At 44.4% G+C, this 24,647-nt stretch overlaps 1 protein-coding gene across 12 annotated transcripts in view; it reads left to right on the top strand.

Moving 5' to 3' along the window:
- The first annotated feature begins 2,610 nt into the window (after positions 1 to 2,610).
- ENDOV (endonuclease V) overlaps positions 2,611 to 24,647 on the top strand; it is a 120,891-nt gene continuing 98,854 nt past the window's right edge. For 4 of the 12 annotated variants that reach the window (XM_073682609.1, XM_073682607.1, XM_073682613.1 and 1 more), the window contains exon 1: positions 2,617 to 2,976. The gene's annotated coding sequence lies outside the window, so the exon portion shown is untranslated. Of the gene's footprint in view, positions 2,977 to 24,647 lie in introns of all 12 variants that reach the window. The other 8 variants (XM_073682615.1, XM_073682606.1, XM_073682604.1 and 5 more) reach the window with 4 other exon arrangements.

The raw sequence follows: 24,647 nt of genomic DNA, 5'->3' as shown, positions 1-24,647 counted from the left end.
CCTCACTTGACTCAGTCCAGGAGAACACTGGATATGCAGTGAGCCCCCCCTCAGTGAAGAAGAGACAGAGGAAGCTCAAAATCGGGACAGTCCCGGAATATGCGGGACGGTCCCGGAATATTCGGGACAGTTGGGAGCTATGATGTTGAGTGGTTTCACCCACATACATCAGACCACACGGACATTTGATACCATAAACCACGTAAGTGGATTCACTTGTAAAAAAATCTTTAATCAAAATGCCCTCTCCACTATGTGGGTGAAACACCTTGTCCCCCTTGATTATGGGATTGCATTGTAAGCATTGTAAACAGGAATAAATTCCATTTCTCCTCGTGGATAAGACTAATTGTTTAGATTTTATTATACTTGAACCTATATCCGCCCTTACTCATTTATCCTTGAGATTTCTTGATCTCTTGAAACAAGGCAAAAAAGGATTCTGAAATTCCTCAACCTTAGGGTGACCTCGAGCTAAAATGTTCCAGTTCTTCCGAATTAAATGATGGATTTTATAGGCAAAGGGGTGGAACGTATGAACAAATGGCAAACGTTTGCCCAATATTTTGAGTAGATCCCAATCATATATCACTAGCACCCCTTAACAACCCTTTTGTCCAAGGGATTTAAAGAGATACCGTCTAATAAAGTCATGTTAACTACAGTATATATTTGTTATTCATGTGGAATGGATCATAAATTGATTGGAGCAGTATTTATGGCAAATTGTTATAATATAAATAATTATGATTATATTTGTACATGATGATAAATTATTTTGCAAGGATTGTGATGGCATTATACGATAGACTGCATGTTATATAATTGATAATTAATTTGATTCCATTTTATTGTTGTGTCCTAGTGTTTGATAAAGGCCTGGGTGTATGAGGCCGAAACGTCACATTCACTTTGGATTGCTTCATGAAATACTAAAATAATAAAGATTTTTTTGCATCAATTTTGAGTGCCAAGTACTCTGTTACAGTTATGAAAGATCAGTCATTTTCTTCTTGGGTGGTAAAGGGGGAATCAGATACATTTGTTTTTGCTTTATTTTTATTTCCACAAAGAAACATAAAACCGATAACATGGATGAGACACAACGAAAAAAAAAGTAATGGTAGAGAAAGAAAGATGCTGTGAGAAGGAAAGAGTTAACTTCTATGTGGTGCACAGCGCCATCTATTGGTTTTACAGAAAGTGTTCTTTATTTCTTCCCCGCACTCTGTTCTTAACAGGTGAAAAAATGTATTAAGAAAGGTAAAAAAAATAAAAGTTTGACTCGCCCCTCCCCCGCTTGGCATATGCGGGGGAGGGGCGAGTTTTTGTCATCACAAGTCCAATATAAGAAGGAATAAAAACCCTGATTTATTTTTTTATCTGTATAAATTTGGTATTGACTGATCGTACTGACCCGGAGAATTGTGGTGGCAGGTCATTATTATTTTGCAATGAACACCATAAAAACAAAATACAAAAAAAAAAGAAATGGCTGAATTGTGTTTTTTTTCCATCATTTCACCACCGTTGGACTTTTTTACTGTTTTTTCAGTACGTCATACGATAATATGATGAATGGGGTCAATCAGAACCACAACTTGTCCCTCAACAAAGCACCCCTCGTATGGTAACATGGGAGGAAGAATAAAAAAAAGTTACGGCTCTTGGGATAAGGGAGGGAAAAAAATCTCCTGGGAAGGAAGGGGTTAATCGGAATTCCGGGAAGTTCCCTGTGTTAATTCTCCAATTGGTGTGGGGGGAGGAAGGACACAAGGTACTATTAATATTTATTAGTTATTCTTATGTATTATTATTAAGTGTTATTATTAATTATACTTATATATTTATATTATATTATACTGTATAATTACATGTAAAGTGCCATGGAATAAATGTCACTATAACATATTAATAATAATCATAATCATAGTTTTATTATTACTTATTATTTATTTTTATAGTTATCGGTTTTATCATTGATTATTATAATTATTTATTAATAAATATTATGATTGTTATTATTTATTATTTCATAATCACATTAAAACACATCAGGCTAATAAAAATAAGAAGAAAAATAAGAATAATGATCATTGTTTTATTCATTGGTTATTTTTACAATTATTATTTATATTATTATCATTATTATATTGTATTATTCATAAATATTATTGTTATTAATTATTATGATTTCATAATCACATTAAAACACATCAGGATAACAAAAATAATAAGGCAAATAATAATGATCATTGTTTTATTAATTAGTTATTTTTATAATTATTATTTCTATTATCATTGTTATTATAATGTATTATTTATAATTATGACTGTTATTATTTTATAATAAAATGAAAACACATCGGGCTAATAATAAGAAAAATATAGCAAAAATGGGAAATACATTTTTATTTATGCAGAATTATTTTTTTTATTATTGGATGCAAAAAAACAAAATCAGATAAACATGGGAATTGCGAACTTGTATTGTGATTTGGGGAAATCCGATGCACAGCGCCCTCTATAGGTGTGACCAGTATTTGCTGTGTTGTGAGCATTCCCTGCTGGAGGGGGAGGGGTGATTTGTTCCTTTGGCTATGAGGAACGTGAGCGGTTATACGTGTTGTATCGTGATGACGTCACAGGTCAGGAGTATAGAGAGGATATCGTTCTGTAGCGCACAGGTGAAACAACCCCATCTACAGTTACCGAGCTCGTTCCCCACCCCGAGGTAGATCACCTACTCATGTGACTACAAGTCCCAGCAGACTTTGCAAAGAAAAACTTTAACTTTGTGGATGTGACGTCATCATTGCAGACTGGAGGGAAAATGAAGTGATGAGGGAGGACGCCTGATACAAGGGGCAGAAAGGAGCAAATCGTGGCGGGGCTGGCAGTGTGACGCCATTGGTGCGGGGGCCAGGAGCAAGACAGCAAAGATGTCAGCGGGAAAGTGAGGAGAACGGCTGCCCGGTAAGTGATCAGCCAATCACAGACGAGGTTTCGGTTTCTTATAGTGCTGGAAAGGAGCAGAGGAATGAGGGGATGATAACAGAGGACACTAGCTTCTTGATCTGTGCTTGTGCTCTCTGTTATCGGCCCCTCGGTGGCCCCTCTGCTTGTGCTCGCTGTTGTCGGCCCCTCGGTGGCCCCTCTGCTTGTGCTCGCTGTTGGCGGCCCCTCGGTGGCCCCTCTGCTTGTGCTCGCTGTTGGCGGCCCCTCGGTGGCCCCTCTGCTTGTGCTCGCTGTTGTCGGCTCCTCGGTGGCCCCTCTGCTTGTGCTCGCTGTTGTCGGCTCCTCGGTGGCCCCTCTGCTTGTGCTCGCTGTTGGCGGCCCCTCTGCTTGTGCTCGCTGTTGGCGGCCCCTCGGTGGCCCCTCTGCTTGTGCTCGCTGTTGTCGGCCCCTCGGTGGCCCCTCTGCTTGTGCTCGCTGTTGGCGGCCCCTCTGCTTGTGCTCGCTGTTGGCGGCCCCTCTGCTTGTGCTCGCTGTTGGCGGCCCCTCGCCACCTGGAAGGAGATATTATGACCACAGTGTGTGTACAGGGATTGAGCAGCAAATGAGATATACAGACAATATGCCAGGAAATCGGAAGCTGATAACAGAGAGCAGTAGCCTCATAATCCATCAGCAGACACTAGCAGAGTCTAAACTGGCATTCATCTGTGTGACTTTTGCTATCCATGAGATACCGTCCGTGAGACGCAGAAGCGAAACAGAGACCTTCTATCCGCATCGTTCCCCACTGACTTGTATGTCTTAAGTGTGAACCGTAGCTGCTCAGTATAGGACCTGCTCTGAGTCTCCGAGGGGCCTCACCGCTGCTCAGGATAGGACCTGCTCGGAGTCTCGGGGGGGCCCCACTGCTGCTCATGATAGGACCTGCTCAGAGTTTCGGGGGGGCCCCCACCGCTGCTCAGGATAGGACCTGCTCGGAGTCTCGGGGGCCCCAAGCTCAGATCCTTAATTTTCCTGTATGTCTGTACCGATCCAAATTATACAGTGCCTACAAGTAGTATTCAACCCCCTGCAGATTTAGCTGGTTTGATAAGATGCAAATAAGTTAGAGCCTTCAAACTGCAAACGAGAGTAGGTTTTATGAACAGAAGCATAAATCTTACAAACCAAAAAGTTATGTTGCTCAGTTGAATTTTAGTACATTTTAAACATAAAAGTGTGGGTCAATTATTATACAACCCCTATGTTTAATATTTTGTGGAATAACCCTTGTTTGCAATTACAGCTAATAATCGTCTTTTATAAGACCTGATCAGGCCGGCACAGGTCTGTGGAGTTATCTTGGCCCACTCCTCCATGCAGATCTTCTCCAAGTTATCTAGGTTCTTTGGGTGTCTCATGTGGACTTTATTCTTGAGCTCCTTCCACAAGTTTTCAATTGGGTTAAGGTCAGGAGACTGACTAGGCCACTCCAACACCTTGACTTTTTCCCTCTTGAACCAGGCCTTGGTTTTCTTGGCTGTGTGCTTTGGGTCGTTGTCTTGTTGGAAGATGAAATTACGACCCATCTTAAGATCCTTGATGGAGGAGCGGTGGTTCTTGGCCGAAATCTCCAGGTAGGCCGTGCTATCCATCTTCCCATGGATGCGGACCAGATGGCCAGGCCCCTTGGCAGAGAAACAGCCCCACAGGATGATGCTGCCACCACCATGCTTGACTGTAGGGATGGTATTCTTGGGGTCGTATGCAGTGCCATCCAGTCTCCAAACGTCACGTGTGTTATTGGCACCAAAGATCTCGATCTTGGTCTCATCAGACCATAGAACCTTGAACCAGTCTGTCTCAGAGTCCTCCAAGTGATCATGAGCAAACTGTAGACGAGCCTTGACATGATGCTTTGAAAGTAAAGGTACCTTACGGGCTCGTCTGGAACGGAGACCATTGCGGTGGATTACGTTACTTATGGTATTGACTGAAACCAATGTCCCCACTGCCATGAGATCTTCCCGGAGCTCCTTCCTTGTTGTCCTTGGGTTAGCCTTGACTCTTCGGACAAGCCTGGCCTCGGCACGGGAGGACACTTTCAAAGGCTGTCCTGGCCGTGGAAGGCTAACAGTAGTTCCATAAGCCTTCCACTTACGGATGATGCTCCCAACAGTGGAGACAGGTAGGCCCAACTCATTGGAAAGGGTTTTGTACCCCTTGCCAGCCTTGGGACCCTCCACGATCTTGTCTCTGATGGCCTTGGAATGCTCCTTTGTCTTTCCCATGTTGACCATGTCTGAGTGCTGTTCACAAGTTTGGGGAGGGTCTTAAATAGTCAGAAAAGGTTGGCAAAAGAGATCTTTAATCCACACATGTGAAGCTCATTATTCTTGGTGCCTGAACTACTTCTTAATACTTTTGGGGGACCAAACAGAATTCTTGCGGTTTGAGGGGTTGAATAATAAATGACACTCTGAATTAACTTTTAACGTTTTAAAAAAAAAAAAAAAAAAATTTGCTGCAGTGCATTTCTCACTTCCAGGCTGATCTACAGTACAAATGTCACAATGCCAAGTTAATTCCGCATGTGTCAACCAGCTAAATCTGCAGGGGGTTGAATACTACTTGTAGGCACTGTAGGTCAGTTTGCTTAAAATCAATCAACATATTACTATGAATGAGGCCAAAGGTTGAGCTCTCGTGTCCAGGAATCATCCATTCCACATGGATCCCATAAGCATAAAAATGGCCGACTATTTAACGGATCTGTTCCCCATTACAGTATGTAGAGCCGCCGTGCTTGTGATCGACCTCCTCTCCATTCTCATGGGGATCCTCTGAGCAATGGTTTTCGGGATTGATGGGTTCCCAGCGATCGGACCCCCAGTGATCAGGAAGTTATCTCCTATCCTATGGACGAGTTAGAATTTCCAAACTTGAGAACAATGTTTTCCCTTTTGTAGTTTATTCCTGCACAGGAACATTACACACTTTGCTGGGGGTCTCTATGCTAATGTAGGAGGAAAAAGTGTTTACAAGAGGATGTTTTCTTTTTTTTCATTAGAAAAGGTTTTCTTAATTTTGCCTCCAGAAAGTATCGTAAAAGCAATAATGGACAAAATATATTGGGTTTCATTCAGACCTCAGTGTTTTTATTCATGTATGCAAAAAAATGGCATTATCTTCTGCTTCTCCTATTAAATAGTTGATGAAAAAATGGACAGCACACAGATGCCATAGACCTGTATTGGAGAGTTTGATCTGTGATTTGTTTATTTTTGATCAGTCAGTCTTGTCTCCATGTTTTTGTGCCGATTACTCAATCCATAAAATACGTGGACATGTGAATATCCCCATAGGTGGTAATAGGTACAAGTCCTGTACTTTGTATGTGATTCTTGCACTTGTTTTACAAAATAAAAGGAAGTTATACCCTGTTTCAGGGTCACAGGTATGATGTGTCCCGCTGCTCCGACGCGCGTTTTTCCTCATTTGTTTCTTCTTGGGGACATTGTATTGTGTCGGGGGCTGTGAGATAACTATTCTAATACGTGGAGGCCATCATGCTGTGTAGGGATCATCATTCTGTGTGGGGGTCAGTGGTGACCATCATAATGTGTTGGGAGGCTGTGGCGTACATCATTCTGTGTGGGGGAGCTGGGTGACAATCTTCTGTGACTGAACCTATATGCTATGATAGGACTTTTGCAGAGGGGTACTATGATTTCTGTGTGCTCCTCCTCAGGAACATAATTATAAAGCGACACAGTAAGGGGGGCATTATTATAAGGAGGCACACTGGGGAATCATTATAGGGCGAGAACAAGAGTCATCATCATTATTATTAATATTATAAAAATGCACATGTATTATAAGTAGTTTTGGGGTAATTATACGGGTCAAGGGCAATTATTATAAGGAGGCACAGGAAACATTAGGAAAGTACAGAAGGAACATTATTACGGTGTGGGGGCACTGCTTTTGTTCTGTGCACAAACAGGTAATATTTCTGTACAAGGCACAGAGGGGCATTATTACAGTCTATGGCACTGGTTATAGCACTACATTGTTTGGATGGAGGTGGGAAACGTGGGGGGGGGCTGGAAAAGCAGTAAGTCGACGATGTTTCTCTGTTTAAATTTTATATGGACAAGTTATGGATGGAAGAAGAGGTCATGGCAGTCTGGGCCGAATAAAAAGAAAAGGGAAAATAAATGACAACTATCAGTGTGAATGTCACTGGTGAGAATACATACAGTACACACATACAGTGGTGTGAAAAATTGTTTGCCCCCTTCCTGATTTCTTTATTCTTTTGCATGTTTTTCAAACTTAAATGTTTCACATCATGAAACAAATTTAAATATTAGATAAAGATAACAGAAGTAAACACAGAATTCAGTTTTGAAATGAAGGTCTTTTATTATTAAGGGGAAAAGAAATCCAAACCTACAGGGCCCTGTGTGAAAAAGTGATTACCCCCTAAACCTATTAACTGGTTGGGCCACCATTAGAAGCAAAAACAGCAATGAATCGTTTGCGATAACTGGCAATGAGTCTTTTATAATCCTCTGGAGGAATTTTGGCCCACTCATCTTTGCAAACTTGTTGTTATTCTGCCACATTGGAGGGTTTCCGAGCATAAACAGCCTTTTTAAGTTCACATGCCACAGCATCTCAATCGGATTATGGTCATGACTTTGACTAGGCCACTCTAAAATCTTAATTTTGTTTTTCTTAAGCTATTCAGAGGTGGACTTGCCGGTGTGTTTTGGATCATTGTCCTGCTGCATAATCCAAGTGCGCTTCAGCTTGAGGTCCCGAACAGATGGCGGACATTCTCCTTCAGGGTTTTTTGGTAGACGGCAGAATTCATGGTCCATTTACCGCAGCAAAACAACCCCAAACCATCACACTACCACCACAATATTTTTCTGTTGGTATGATGTTCCTTTTCTGAAATGCTGTTACTACTTCACCAGATGTAATGGGACGTACACCTTCCAATAAGTTCAACTTTTGTCCCGTCCGTCCGTCCGTCCGTCCACAGAGTATTCTCCCAAAAGTCTTGATGATCATTAAGCTGTTTTCTGCAAAACTGAGATGAGTCTTTGTTGATTTTGCTCAGCAGTGGTTTTCGTCTTGGAACTCTGCCATGAGTGCCATTTTTGCCCAGTCTCTTTCTTATAGTGGAGTCATGAACACAGACCTTAACTGAAGCAAGTTGAGGCCTGCAGTTGTTTGAATGTTGTTGTGGCATCTCTTGTGACCACCTGGATGAGTTGTCGGTGCGCCCATGGGGTAATTTTGATCTGCCACCCACTCGTGGGAAGATTCACCACTGTTCCATGTTTTCGCCATTTGTGGAGAATTGCTCTCACTGTGGTTCGCTGGTGTCCCAAAGCTTTAGAAATGGCTATATCACCTTTTCCAGGCTGTTAGATCTCAATTACTTTGTTTCTGAATTTCTTTGGACCGCAGCATGATGTCTAGCTTTTGAGGATCTTTTGGTCTACTTCACTTTGTAAGGCAGGTCCTATTTAAGTGATTTATTGATTGAGAGCAGGTGTGGCAGTAATCAGGCCTGTGTGTGGCTAGGGAAATTGAACTCCGCTTCCCAAAGATGTGATAAACCACAGTTAATTTGTTATGGGTGGGGAATCACTTTTTCACACAGGCCTCTGTAGATTTGGATTTCCTTTTCCCTTAATAATAAAGATCTTCATTTAAAAACTGCATTTTGTGTTTACTTGTGTTATCTTTGCCTAATATTTAAATTTGTTTTGTGAGCTGAACAGGGGAGGACATCGCACCGGTGCAGCTGCACAGAGGCCCCAAAGGAGAGGGGGCTCGATCAGCTGCTGCAATGTCTAGTTCTCCCATAGAGCCAGTGGCAACATCTCCACTGGGTCAGGGAGGAAACAGAGGACGAACCCTCCCCCATAGCAGTCCAGGGGTGGACATACCGCTGCCAGTGCTGCTGCGCCGGGTCCCCACACGGCGGTCAGGGAGCGATCCCTGCAGCTCTCCTGCTGTCAGGAGGAGAATAGCAGTGGAGCTGCAGGGATCGCTCCCTGACCGCCACGTGGGGACCCGGCGCAGCTGCACCGGCGGCGGTATGTCCACCCCTGGACTGCTATGGGACCCTCCCGGTTCACGGGCCCCATAGCAGTCGCGTGGTCTGCCGCCATTGGCGGTACGCCTCTCTGCCTGACCAATGTTCACATGAGCTATCACACCAATTCCCCTTGTCCACCTGTAGCGTCCTCCACCCACTGTACTGAGGGGGCTTTATTAGAAAACCGCTGCACTGGCCCATTCAGAATCAGTAGCTGCAGTGTGAATGTTGCCCGAGTGGCTCTGTTCCCCAATAAAGCCCCCTCAGTACAAGGGTGGTAAGTGACTACAGGGGGAGGGGAGGTTGATGTGATGGCCGATGTTCCCAGGGGTCAGGCAGCTCAGAACTTTTCAGGATCAGGGCTGCCACCAGGAATTTCAGGGCCCCATACTGGCAAAATTTTCGAGCCCACTTGAGAATCTGCCCAGGCTCCACCTCAGCTTCACCTCCACACCTTGAACCTTCCACAGTCCCACCACCCACTCTTATAAAAACTCCACTTCTACACCACGTCCTCGCATATTAACAGTTCCCATTGGCCAAAATATCACACACAAAGCCAAAAGATTTTTTAAGCCGCTACCACAACAAGGAGACTCTTTTGGATGGGCCCTTATCTACTCTAACCTATTAAACATTTCTTTCTATTTTTTGGTGTATATATATACCGTATATTCCGGCGTATAAGACGACCTGGTGTATAAGACGACCCCCCTACTTTCCTGTTAAAATATAGAGTTTAGGATATATTCACCGTATAAGACTACCCCTTTTCCAACGCATACCAAACACCGGTAAAAATTTAAAAAAAAACAGATTTGAATTTAACATGGTCCTTTTTTTAATTTAAATTCTTATGACATGCAGGTATATAGCAGGCAAACTGTCACTCATAAACATATTAAAATAGGGGGGACCCCACGTCATTTTTTTGGGGGGTCCCCCATTCTAATAGCTAGTAAAGGCTAGGTATTCAGCTGGGGGCTGATATTAGTAGCCTGGGAAGCTCCGTGGGTATTACCCCCTTCCCAGACTTCAAACATCTGCCCCAGCCGTCTGCTTAACCTCCGCTAGAGACTATAATGATGTTGGATCCCACGCCAATTTTCTTTTTAAAAAATCCTTTATTTTAACACTAAATGACAATTGAGGGGTTAATAAAGATGCAGTCCCTAAATTATTATTAATTTTGTAATTAATTTTTCCCAAAAATGTTGACGTGGGCTTCGCCATATTTTTGTGTCCAGCCAGGTACAACTAGGCAGCTGGGGGCTGGAATCTGCAGCGCAGGGAGGCCCAAGCTTTCTGGCCCCCCCCCCGCTGCAAATTGCAGTCCGCAGCCACCCCGGAAAATGGCGCGTTCATAGAAGCGCCATCTTCTGGCGCTGTACCCAACTCATCCAGGGCCCTGGTGCGGTGGCTCACTGGGTAATAAAGGGGTTAAGGCCAGCTTGGCATTATCAGCTGGCCCTAAGCCCGAAATTCATGGGGTCACGCCAATATTAGACATGACCGCCATGAATTTCTAGTAAAGTAATTAAAAAAAACACAAACACCCAGAATAAAGTCCTTTAATTGAAATAAAGACACAATTTTTTAATGTTCTAAATTAAACCATACTTACCATCACGCCCATTCCAGCTGAAGCCAACTATCTCCTGCAATAAAAGTAAAATAATAAAGCAACCTCATCCTTACCTCTCCATGGTTCCCAGGACCGGTCCAGCTCTGCTACATTCACATGACAGGCTGGACCGCAGCAGAACGCTGCCGTTCAGCTTGCCATGCGGCAGACACTGAGAAGCGCAGGCATGCTTGTGCTCCTCAGTGTCTGACTGTGACGGCATCCAGATGAGCCGAGATCATGTCCAATGAACTCGGCTCACCTCATGCACGTCACTGACAGCGTGGGAAAATTCTCCTGCTCCCCGCATGCGCAGTAGAAGTTTCCCACGCTTTCAGTGACGGACGTCCAGGAGGTGAGCTGAGTTCATTGTCGGCTCATCTGGATGCCGTCACAGCCAGACACTGCAGAGCGCAAGCATGCCTGCGCTTCTCAGTGTCTGCGGGATGACAGGCTGGATGGCAGCGTTCTGCTGCGGTCCAGCCTGTCATGTGAATGTAGCAGAGCTGGACCGGTCCTGGGAACCATGGAGAGGTAAGGATGAGGTTGCTTTATTATTTTACTTTTATTGCAGGAGATCGTTGGCTTCAGCTGGAATGGGCGTGATGGTAAGTATGGTTTAATTTAGAACAATAAAGAATTGTGTGTTTATTTCAATTAAAGGACTTTATTCTGGGTGTTTGTGTTTTTTTTAACTTTGACTATGGGGTTAGTAATGGGGGTGTCTTATAGACGCCTCTCCATTACTAACCTGGGCTTGATGTCAGCTGGCATTATAAGCTGACATGAACCCCACCACTATTACCCCCTGCCACCGCACCAGGGCAGCGTGGAAGAGCGAGGCTAAGTGCCAGAATTGGCGCATCCTATGGATGCGCCATTTCTGGGGCGGCTGACGGCTGGTGTTTCTAGCCTGGGAGGGGGCCAATATTCATGGCTCCCTTCCTGGGCTATTAATATCAGCCCCCAGCTGTCTGCCTAGCCTTTGCTAGCTATTAAATTAGGGGGGACCCCACGTCATTTTTTTTGGGGGGTCCCCCATTTTAATAGCTAGTAAAGGCTAAGTATTCAGCTGGGGGCTGATATTAGTAGCCTGGGAAGCTCCGTGGGTATTACCCCCTTCCCAGGCTTCAAACATCTGCCCCAGCTGTCTGCTTAACCTCCGCTAGAGACTAAAATTAAGGGGAACCCCACGCCAATTTTTTTTTAAATAAATCCGTTATTTTAACACTAGATGACAAGTACAGTAACCAGCACTGTCACTGTACTTCTTATATATGTGACTGACATGTTTCTATCTATCTAATCTATGTGTGATGCTCTATCTTTCTGTTATAAATTATCGGGTACAGATGCTGAATTGCCGGCCGGCTTTTTTAAAGAGACGGTGCATGAAAACACTAATATTTGTTTTAATAAATCCTTTACACTAAATGACAAGTACAGTAAGCAATACTGTCACTGTACTTCATATATATGTGACTGACATGTTTCTATCTATCTAATCTATGTGTGATGCTCTATTCTTTCTATTCTAAATTGTCGGGTGCCGGCTTATGCCGCTGCTGAATTGCCGGCTTTTCATATATTGTCACAGAAGCGATGCGAACTTCCCTGCTCCGGACACAGCGCACCGCTTCTGTGACAAGTGAAAACTGTCGGCACAGAAGCCCTGCGCTGTGTCCGGAGCTGGGAATACGCAGCGATGTGTCCGTTTCAGCACAGAAGCGCTGACTGTCTGGACCTACCGCCGCCGTATTTTAACTCCCTCCACCTTATATTAACTCCAACATGGCAGGGATACGGCCACGGCAGCTTATTAACACCCCCAGAGTATCCCCGCATGTCAATTTCTGAAAGTTCAAAAGCATTACCGGCGTATAAGACGACCCCAGACTAGACAGAAGATTTTTCAGTCTTCAAAAGTCGTCTTATACGCCGGAATATACGGTATATATATATTTTTTTTTAGGGAATGTGTCACATACATTTTTTTAAAATGACCAATAATACCACATACGAAGGACACATACTGTCACACCATGACCAGACCACATATTACCACCACAGTGACCGAATAATAGCGCATACAAGGGACAAATACCACTACACCATTACCAGACTACATATTACCACCACATAGTGACTGAATATTACAATACTGATCATTAATAAAAATAAAAAAAAACACAATACTAAGTGCCGTTATACACAGGAGCTCTGTATATAATGTACAGGTAATACAGTGATCACCAGTGACACTATACACAGGAGCTCTGTATATAGTGTCAGTGTACAGGTAATACAGGGATCATCAGTGATATCATACACAGGACCTCTCTATACAGTGTATACTGTACAGGTAATACAGGGATCACCAGTGACATTATACACAGGTGCTCTTTGTATAGTGTCATTGTACAGGTAATACAGTGATCACCAGTGACATTATACACAGGAGCTCTGTATATACTATATAGTCTAAGGGTACAGATAACACAATAACTCACCAGTGACGTCTCTAGTTAAAGATATTCATCTTCGCTTTTCTTCATCCAGCTCAGACCGCCATCATTTCTTCAAGCCAGAACTCGTCTCTTCATAAAATAAGTCATCTAGAGCACATTCCCCAACTTCTACATTACGCAGCTGAATAGACATACACCCACAATTAATATATAATTAGTTATTATGCAACTCACCATTCCAAATATAAATTGTAATCCACCACTGTGCCCCCACTAACTGTAAATAGACACTTTCCCCACCCAATACATATATAAATTAATTAGCTGTACTCTTTCCCCCAATTCAATACCAGTCACACACCTGCATCCTCAACGCCCCCCACTCTGTACCTCCTGCTTTGCCGATTCATTCGATTTACATGCCCCCCTGTCCTCTCTCCCACCCCCACCCTCTATGCATTATCAACTACTCTCCTCCACATTCAATACATCATTTGCTACCCCATCCCCAGTTCATAATTTGTTACCCTCCATCCTCAATTCATCATTATTTACTGTCCCCACCCTCAAAAGTCATCATTATTTGCTCTCCCCCGGCCCCCACAAGTCATCACTTGCTCTCCCCACCCCCATTTCATCATTTGCGGACCCTCTCTCTCCCCCCCCCCCCCACTACATTGTTTGCACGCCCACTACTTTGTTTGCACTCGCAGTCCCCCCTCCCCTTTATCATTTGCAATCCCTCTAGCTATTTACCACAGGTCACCATCACAGCTGTGGGATCATGCTGGAACCTGTCAGTATGATCCCACCGCGCTAACGCTATTACCGCCGATCAGAGCCTGTGTTTCCTGCGTTGTCATGCAAATGACAGCGTGGGAAACACCCGAACGGTAACACTGACTTCCTGATGAAGTACTTGTTCGGGGGTCGTGCCCAAACAGTAGGTGTTTGATACGGTCCCCGAACTTTAGTGTTCGGGTTCGCCCATCACTAGTTTTAACATTGCACACCATCGCGGAAATCTCAAACACCTTGACCTACACTCACTCTCTGAATCCCTTCTCTCACTCACAGGCATAAGTTCATTACACGATGCGAATGCTGCTGCTGCCACTTTATATAACACCACAACAGCAGCAGCTCTCAATTCGGTCGCCCCCCTCACACATACCACAGCTTGCCCACTCAGCCGGCAACTCTGGCACACCAACCTGACTAAAGAGCTGCGAAAAGCCTCCAGGGTTGCTGAGCGGAAATGGAAAAGGTCCCCACTCCAACAAGCACTTCATCGCATTCAAACAGTCCCTCACTACCTTCAAGTCCACACTTACTGCAGCAAAACAAACATTCTTCTCATCTCTCATATCCTCCCTGTCTCAAAACCCTAAACAGCTATTCAAAACTTTCAATTCTCTCTTCCATCCCTCAGCGCCTCCTCCCTCTCCTCTTAACTGAAGACTTGGTGTCAATCAGACAAAGCTTTTGCCTAAAGTCCCCACAGCCCCTCCTCACACCTACTCAACCATCCTCCTCCAAAACCAGCTTCCCCACCATTACGGACGATCAACTCTCCTCTTTACTCTCCAAATCACACCTCACCACCTGTGAACTTGACTCAATCCCGTCCCACCTTATCCCTAACCTCACCAGAGTCTTCATCCCAACTCTAACTTACCTTTCCAACATGTCACTAACAACTGGTGTCTTCCCCTCATGCTTCAAACATGCCTCGATCACACCCATTCTCAAAAAGCCCTGCCTTGACCCATCCTCTCTGACTAGCTACCGCCCCATATCACTTCTCCCTTATGCCTCAAAACTACTGGAACAACACGTCCATTCTGAACTGTCCTCCCATCTCTCCTCCTGCTCCCTCTTTGACCGCCTCCAATCTGGCTTCTGACCGCACCACTCCACTGAAACTGCCCTGACTAAAGTCACCAGCGACCTACTAACTGCCAAATCCAAGCGACGCTACTGTCCTCCTCCTCCTGGACCTGTCATCTGCCTTTGACACAGTGGACCATTCCCTCTTACTACAGACTCTCCTCTCTCGGCATGACAGACTTGGCCTTAACTTGGATCTCCTCATACTTAACAGACAGGACATTAAGTGTCTCCCACTCACACACCACCTCCTCATCTCGCCCCCTATCTCTTGGTGTCCCCTAAAGTTCCGTCCTAGGACCCCTGCTCTTCTCCATCTACACCTTCTTCGGCCTGGGACAGCTCATAGTTTCTTGGCTTTCAATATCACCTCTATGCTGATGACACACAGATCTACCTCTCTGGACCCGATACCTCCTCCCTGCTAACCAAAATCCCTCAATGTCTGTCCGCTATCTCATCCTTCTTCTCTGACAGATTTCTAAAACTTAACATGGACAAAACTGAATTCATCATCTTTCCACTGTCTCACTCAACCCCCCTCCCACCCAACTGACCTATCCATCAAAGTCAATGGCTGCCCACTCTCCCCAGTCCTGCAAGCCCGCTGCCTCGGGTTAACCCTGGACTCTAACCTCTCCTTTAAACCACATATCCAAGTACTTTCCACTTCCTGCCGACTCCAGCTCAAAAATATCTCTCGAATCCGCACATTCCTCAACGACGAATCTGCAAAAACACTAGTGCATGCCCTCATCATCTCCTGCCTTGACTACTGCAACCTCTTGCTCTGTGGCCTCCCTTCTACCACTCTCGCACCCCTCTTATCTATCCTAAACTCTGCTGCTTGACTAATCTATGTGTCCCCCCACTATTCCCCAGCCTCTCCTCTGTCAATCCCTTCACTGGCTCCCCATTGCCCAGAGACTCCAGTTAAAAACCCTAACTACGGCATACAAAGCCATCCACAACCTGTCTCCTCCATACATCTGTGACCTAGTCTCCCAGTACTTACCTACACGCAACCTCCGATTCTCATAAGATCTCCTTCTCTACAGGGTGGGCCATTTATATGGATACACCTAAATAAAATGGGAATGGTTGGTGATATCAACTTCCTGTTTGTGGCACATTAGTATATGGGTGGGGGAAAACTTTTCCAAATGTGTGGTGACCATGGTGGCCATTTTGAAGTCGGCCATTTTGGATCCAACTTTATTTTTTTCAATGGGAAGAGGGTCATGTGACTCATCAAACTTATTGAGAAATTCATAAGAAAAACAATGGTGTTTGGGTTTAACGTAACTTTATTTTTTCATGAGTTATTTACAAGTTTCTTTTTGTTTACAGCCATTGACATGTTGCAGAGCTTAACACGTGAGGAACGGATAGAAATTGTGTTGATGTCTGGTGAACGCAGTACCCGGGTCATTGCAGCAGATTTCAATGCAAGACACCCTACGAGACCACCCATCTCCCATGCTACAGTTAGCAAACTGCTTGCCAAATTTCATGAAACAGGTTCAGTGTTGGATTTGCCAAATGTGAATGGAAGAAAACTGTCACTAATGAAGAAACCTGAGTGGCTGTCCTAGCACTAGCGTAGCACTCGCCGCATGTCACTGGAGAGTGGCATCAGTCGAACATCCCTTAAGCGGATATTAGTGACTCACAAGTGGCACCCTTACAAAATCCAGCTGCTGCAGCATCTCAACGAGGATGACCCAGATCGGCGCACTGAATTTGCAGAATGGGCAAAACAAAAATTGGAATAGGACCCTCAGTTTACACAGAACATTATGTTCAGTGATGAGGCAAACTTTTTTGTGAATGGTGAAGTTAACAAACAAAACCACCGCTATTGGTCTGACTCTAACCCACAGTGGATGGATCCCTCCAAGACTGTTGGAACACAAAAATTGATGGTATGGTGTGGTATATGGGGTACAAAGATAGTGGGGCCATTCTTCATCAATGGAAACCGCAATGCCACTGGATATCTGAAATTGCTACATGATGTGTTGCCCTCTTCATGCACTGAAGATGGCACGTTCCCTGAGTTTTTCCAACAAGATGGTGCACCACCACATTATTGGTGTCAGGTCCAAGCATTCCTACATGAACAGTTTCCTGGAAAGTGGATTTGTCGTCGTGGGCCAATTGAATGGCCACCAAGGTCTCCTGATCTGACCCCCTTAGACTTTTATCTTTGGGGTCATCTAAAGGCAATTGTCAATGCTGTGAAGATACGAGATGTGCAGCATCTGAAACAACGGATACTGGAAGCCTGTGCTAGCATTTCGTCTGCGGTGTGGCTATAAGTGTGTCAAGAGTGTGAGAAGAGGGTTGCATTGACAATCCAACACAATGGGCAGCACTTTGAGCACATTTTATAAGCGGTCATAAACTTGTAAATAACTTATGAAAGGATAAAGTTACGTTAAAACCAAGCATACCATTGTTTTTCTTATGAAATTCTCAATAAGTTTGATGTGTCACATGACCCTCTTCCCATTGAAAAAAATAAAGTTGGCCGACTTCAAAATGGCCGCCATGGTCACCATCCATCTGGAAAAGTTTTCCCCCTCCTAATGTGCCACAAACAGGAAGTTGATATCACCAACCATTCCCATTTTATTTAGGTGTATCCATATAAATGGCCCACCCTGTACTCCCCTCTTATCTCCTCTTCCCACAATCGCATACAAGATTTCACCCATGCATCCCCCTTACTCTGGAACTCTCTACCCCCAACATATCAGACTCTCGCCTACCGTGGAAACCTTCAAAATGAACCTGAAAACCCACCTCTTCCGACAAGCTTACAACCTGCAGTAACCCTCGCTCCACCATACTGCTGCACGACCAGCCCTACCCTCACCTACTGTATCCTCACCCATCCCTGGTAGATTGTGAGCCCTTGCGGGCAGGGTCCTCGCTACTCCTGCACCAGTCGCCGACTTGTACTGTTCAAATGTATTGTTTGTGCTATGTACAGTGCATTGTGAAAGTATTTGGCCCCCTTGAACTTTTCTACCTTTTGTCACATTTCTGGCTTCAAACATAAAGATATAAAATACTAATTTTTGGGGGAAGAATCAACAGCAAGTTGGACACAATCCTGAAGTGGAACGAAATTTATTGGATATTTTGAAACTTTTTTTTAACAAATTAAAAACTGGAAAGTGGGGCGTGCAATATTATTCGGCCCCCTTGAGTTAATACTTTGTAACGCCACCTTTTGCTGCCATTACAGCTGCAAGTCGCTTGGGGTATGTCTCTATCAGTTTTGCACATCGAGAGGCTGAAATTCTTGCCCATTCTTCCTTGCAAAACAGCTCGAGCTCATTGAGGTTGGATGGAGGGTGTTTGTGAACAGCAGTTTTCAGCTTTTTCCACAGATTCTCGATTGGATTCATGTCTGGACTTTAACTTGGCCATTCTAACACCTGGATACGTTTATTTTTTAACCATTCTATTGTAGATTTTGCTTTATGTTTTGGGATCATTGTCTTGTTGGAAGATAAATCTCCGTCCCAGTCTCAGGTCTTTTGCAGACTCCAACAGGTTTTCTTCCAGAATGGTCCTGTATTTGGCTCCGTCCATCTTCCCTGTCCCTGCTAAAGAAAAGCAGGCCCAAACCATGATGCTGCCACCACCATGTTTGACAGTGGGGACGGTGTTTTGAGGGTGATGAGCTGTGTTGCTTTTGCGACAAACATATCATTTTGCATTGTGGCCAAAAAGTTCAATTTTGGTTTCATCTGACCAGAGCACCTTATTCCACATGTTTGGTGGCTTGTGGCAAACTTCAAACGAGACTTTTTATGGATATCTTTGAGAAATGGCTTTCTTCTTGCCGCTCTTCCATAAAGGCCAAATTTGTGCAGTGTACAACTGATTGTTGTCCTATGGACAGACTCTCCCATCTCAGCTGTAGATCTCTGCAGTTCATCCAGAGTGATCAGTCTTCTCCTTGTTTGAGATGAAAGTTTAGAGGGACGGCCGGGTCTTGGTAGATTTGCAGTGGTCTGATACTCCTTCCATTTCAATATGATCGCTTGCACAGTGCTCCTTGAGATGTTTAAAACTTGGGAAATCTTTTTGTATCCAAATCCGGCTTTAAACTTTGCCACAACAGTATCTCGGACCTGCCTGGTGTGTTCCTTGGTCTTCATGATGCTCTCTGCACTGGGAACAGAACCCTGAGACTATCACAGAGCAGGTGCATTTATACGGAGACTTGATTACACACAGGTGGATTCTATTTACCAGTCATTTAGGACAATATTGGATCATTCAGAGATCCTCACCGAACTTCTGGAGTGAGTTTGCTGCACTGAAAGTAAAGGGGCCGAATAATATTGCATGCCCCACTTTTCAGTTTTTAATTTGTTAAAGTTTAAAATATCCAATAAATTTCGTTCCACTTCACGATTGTGTCCCACTTGTTGTTGATTCTTCCCAAAAAAAATTAAATTTTATATCTTTATGTTTGAAGCCAGAAATGTGGCAAAAGGAAGAAAAGTTCAAGGGGGCCAAATACTTTCACAATGCACTGTATATCCCTTTCACATGTAAAGCTCCATGGAATGAATGGCGCTATAATAATAATTGATCATCTCCTGATGTGAATCATTTACTTTTGGGTACTAGGAGAATAAAATTGGCTGGAGGAATGTGGTCTCTGCTTTATCTTTTCCTCACTTTTTTGTTAGCAGAAGGCGGTTACTGATACTGTACTGCTCTTTGATACAATTAACCCTGTTCTGCAAGAGGGGAGGATCAAGGGTTAGGGGACGGCACAATAGTTAGGAGTTTAATCTGCAGTACGGTAATGGAAATGGATGAGCCCGCGTAAGATGCTGGGAGTGGTAGTGTGCCTATGTGCTGCCCAGTATGAGGGCTGCAGACACTGGACCTCTGGATCTTTACGTGGACTTGCCATTACAAGAGTCATAGACCTAAGGGTGCACAGGAGCAGTAAGCAGGTTGCTGGTTTTAGAGAGGTGTCCAGACGGCTCTGTACTTGGAAGATTTGGTAATGTTAAAAATTATCCCACTGTCCAAGCATTCAGACCTTCCATTAGTCATTTACTCAGGGGTGCAAAGTTATCAAATCATATTGCACCCAGCGGACTGTTACTTATATTGTTATAACACTCAATCATCCTATACACTGCAGACATCTCTCTGGGACCGTGCCCCCATGTAATGCTTGCAGGGTACAGTACAGAATGAGAGCCATGTGTTGTCTACCTCAGTGTGACCTATTCTAATCTAATTTGTCACTGCCTGCCTCCTGTGATATCAGCTCTGCACCCTGTCCTCCTCGTGCCTGGCTTGATTATTGCACTGCACTTAAAGCTGTGATCCCCGGCTGTCCTGTCTGTATACTCTTTTGCTTCCTCCACTGCCCAGGAGCTGTGGTATGATCAGACACAGCCATTACACAGCAGGGGCACATTCATAAGATTATCTCAGCACAGGAACATTTTTTAAAACATCCAATTGTGGAACTTATTATTATTCCAAGATCTATTGATTAAAATCAACTTTGTTCTTGGGAAACCCCCTTAAAGCCCCCGTCTCACATAGCGAGATCGCTGCTGTGTCACGGTTTTGGTGACGCAACAGCGACCTCACCAGCGATGTCGCTATGTGTGACACTTTGCAACGATCAGGCCCCTGCTGTGAGATCGTTGCAAAGTGTCCTGGACCATTTTTTGGTCGTTGCCCTCCCGCTGGTCAGCACACATCGCTGTGTGTGACCAGCGGGAGCAGCGATCAGGCTGGTAACCATGATAAACAATGGGTTACTAGGGGCACACGCGCACCTAGTAACCCGTTATTTATCATGGTTACCACTCTGCTACAGTGAGCGGGAGGTTACCGCTCACTTTAACAGGCTCGTAACCATGATAAACAACGGGTTACTAGGTGCGCGTGTGCCCCTAGTAACCCGATGTTTACCATGGTTACCAGCCTGCTCCTGCTTCAGCAGGCTGGCAACCAGGAGCAGGACATCGTGGAAAGATTCTTTCCACGATGTCGCTGCTCCCCTGATCGTTGATGAGCCTGCCTATTTGACAGCTCACCAGCGACCACATAGCGACGCAGCAACGATCCTTGACAGGTCGTATCGTTGTCGGGATCGTTGCAGCGTCGCTAAGTGTGACGGGGCCTTAACTCTGGATGCTTCTTGTCTGGGCTGACACTGAGCTGTTATCACAGGGAGGAGGCAGGCATTGAGCAGAGAGCCGAGCAGCTATGAAGAACATGATTGCAATGATGGGACCAGCTCTTCTTGAAAGTTCTCCCTGACCGAGGGTCGGGGAGATATGGCAATGTTGAATCCCACTGTCTGCGGACCATAAGACGCAGGCACTTTTTAGCCAGATTCTTTCTTGCTTAAAAGTGAGTCTTAAAGTCTAAAAAAAAAAAAATACAGCATCTTTTGTTTGGTCTTCTTCCCTTTACTGTTGGGGTTCCTCTGGAATACCTATACCTGATATTCCCAGTTCCATGTGGGGTTTTACCATTTACTCCCTGGCAGCATGCCCACTGTTTTGGGGTTATATTTGACTCCGATCTTTTCTTAACTCCATATATCCGATCAAAGTCCTAGACGTCCGATCTTGACTGATCACTTAAAGTGATGGTATACGGGAACAACAAATACAATTAATATTGTTGATTTCAGGGTTTTTTTTTAGCATTATCACATTAGATGTAGAGGATTAATTTGTCAGCAGCTCGTTTTATATAATAGTGTAGTGCAGTGTAGCCCCCCTGTGGTTATATAACACTACACATAAAATGGCAAATGTGTGCATACAAGCATTGACTTCCATTGTACTATACAAAAAGTATACTGTACATGATTTGTTTGGTTTTCCTTCATTTGTGTAAAATAGTTTTTCTTATTGGATTATTACTTTATATAAAAAAAAAAAAAAAAAAAAGTCAATCACAATAAAATCGCATAAAACTAATAAAGTATGTATGTAGTGAAAAAAATGCATGAACAGAAATGCGTCAGTTTTGTTCTAACTGTCAATTAGACTGTCATGGAAAATGAATAATTGGTAATGGAACTGAAATTTCCAGAATCGGAAATAGTGGATGTTGGTCATTTCTTGGGGGTCCATTGAATTAACCCCTTAATAACATCTGACGTACTAATACGCGTCTGTGCCCTGGGACTTAAGAGCCAGACCCGTATTAGTACGTCATCGCGATCGCGCGCGCACACAGGCTGTGCGGGCGCGATCGCCGCCGGGTGTCAGCTGATTGTCACAGCTGACACCCGGTACTATGTGCAGGGAGCGGTCACGCACCGCTCCCAGCACATTAACCCCCGCGATGCTGCGATCGAAGTCGATCGCGGCATTGCGGGGGCAAGGGGAGGTGATCGGCGATACTCACCTCCTCTTCCGGCTTCCAGCGCAGTCTGCAAAGGCTTCCCGGGTGTTGCCATGACGACCCGATGTCGTCATGACAACATCCGGGTCACCAGAGAGCAGGAAGATTGCTTGGACATGCGCAGTGCATCTCCAAGCAATCTTCACACTGTGCACTTCTGACAGCCTTCATGGCATAGGGATGGTGCTCCATTCCTGTGCCATGCAGGCGATCAGAAAAAAAAAAGTGAAAGTCCCAGAGTGGGACAAAGTAATAAAGTGTATAAACTGTGTGAAAGTGGAAAAAAAAAAAAAAAAAAAATGTGCAAAAATATTATAAAAAAATAAAAAAAATAATACACCAAAAATAAAAATATAATGTACCCATCAATAAATATTATTATAAAAAAAAATTAAAAAAAAACAATAAAAGTACACATATTTGGTATCGCCGCGTCCAGAACAACCTGACCTATAAAACTGTCCCACTAGTTAACCCCTTCAGTGAACACGGTAAAAAAAAAAAAAAAACAAGCAAAAAACAATGCTTTATCACCATACCGCCAAACAAAAAGTGGAATAACACGCGATCAAAAAGACGCATATAAATAAAAATGATACCGCTGAAAACGTCATCTCGTCCCGCAAAAAACAAGCTGCCATATAGCTCCATCAGCCGAAAAATAAAAAAGTTATAGCTCTCAGAATAAAGCGATACTAAAAAATATTTTTTTCTATAAAATAGCTTTTATTGTGTATAAGCGCCAAAACATAGAAAAATGATACAAATGTGGTACCGCTGTAAACGTACTGACCCGAAGAGTAAAGCTGCCTCATCAATTTTACCACACGCGGAACAGAATAAAAAAAAAAAAAAAAAAACAATTCCTGAATTGTTGGTTTTTGTTTATTCTGCCTCCCAAAAATCGGAATAGAAAGCGATAGCGATCAAAAAATGTCACGTGCCTGAAAATGGCACCAATAACAACGTCAAGTCATCCCGCAAAAACGAGCCGTCACATGACTGTCTGCCAAAATCTGGAAAAATTATAGCTCTCAAAATATGGCGATGCAAAAACTAGATTTTACAAAACATGCGTCTTTTAGTGTGTGACAGCTGTCAGTCATAAAAACCCCATATGATTCTGGCATTGCTGTAATCACACCGACCCGAAGAATAAAGTCGTCTAATCACTTATACCGCACAAGGAACGGCGTCAAAAATAAACTCTTGAGTTGGGATTGGGCTAGGGCTAGGGTTGTGCTGGGGCTAGAGTTGTGCTGGGGCTAGGGTTGTGCTGGGGCTAGGGTTGTGCTGGGGCTAGGGTTGTGCTGGGGCTAGGGTTGTGCTGGGGCTAGGGTTGTGCTGGGGCTAGGGTTGTGCTGGGGCTAGGGTTGTGCTGGGGCTAGGGTTGTGCTGGGGCTAGGGTTGTGCTGGGGCTAGGGTTGTGCTGGGGCTAGGGTTGTGCTGGGGCTAGGGTTGTGCTGGGGCTAGGGTTGTGCTGGGGCTAGGGTTGTGCTGGGGCTAGGGTTGTGCTGGGGCTAGGGTTGTGCTGGGGCTAGGGTTGTGCTGGGGCTAGGGTTGTGCTGGGGCTAGGGTTGTGCTGGGGCTAGGGTTGTGCTGGGGCTAGGGTTGTGCTGGGGCTAGGGTTGTGCTGGGGCTAGGGTTGTGCTAGGGTTAGGGCTGGGGTTGGGATTTTTTTCAAAAGTAAGAAAAAAAGATGACGATATGGCGACTAGTGTTGAGAGCAAGTGCTCGCTACTTGAGTTTGCATCGGGTGCTCTGGTATGCATTTAGTATCGTGGGTATTTGAGTGACATGCTCGAGTCTCTGCCCCATATGCTTCGCGGCCAAAAAACTTTACGGGGATTGCCTGCCATGCACGAGCGATCCCCGCATGTTTTTTTTTGGGTGTATAATAACCGTGAAACATGCGGAGCAGGGACTCGAGCATGTCACTCGAGCACACGCTGTACATGGTGCATACCTGAGTACCCGATGCAAACTCAAGTAGCGAGCACTTGCGCTCAAGAATAATGACAACTTATTCAATATGATGACCTAATGTAAACAAATAATGTGCCGTACCTCTGGGTTCAAAATGTTCACTATACACCTTAATAAAATCTTTGAGGGGTATAGTTTCCAAAATGGGGTCACTTGTGGGGGAGCTCCACTGTTTAGGCACATCACGGGCTCT

Source organism: Phyllobates terribilis, unplaced genomic scaffold, assembly GCF_046119375.1.
Source record: "Phyllobates terribilis strain yellow unplaced genomic scaffold, ASM4611937v1 Scaffold_5__5_contigs__length_657084704, whole genome shotgun sequence".
NCBI lineage: Eukaryota > Metazoa > Chordata > Amphibia > Anura > Dendrobatidae > Phyllobates > Phyllobates terribilis.
Note: the sequence above shows the minus strand (reverse complement) of the source record. Positions and strands in the feature narration are given on the sequence as shown.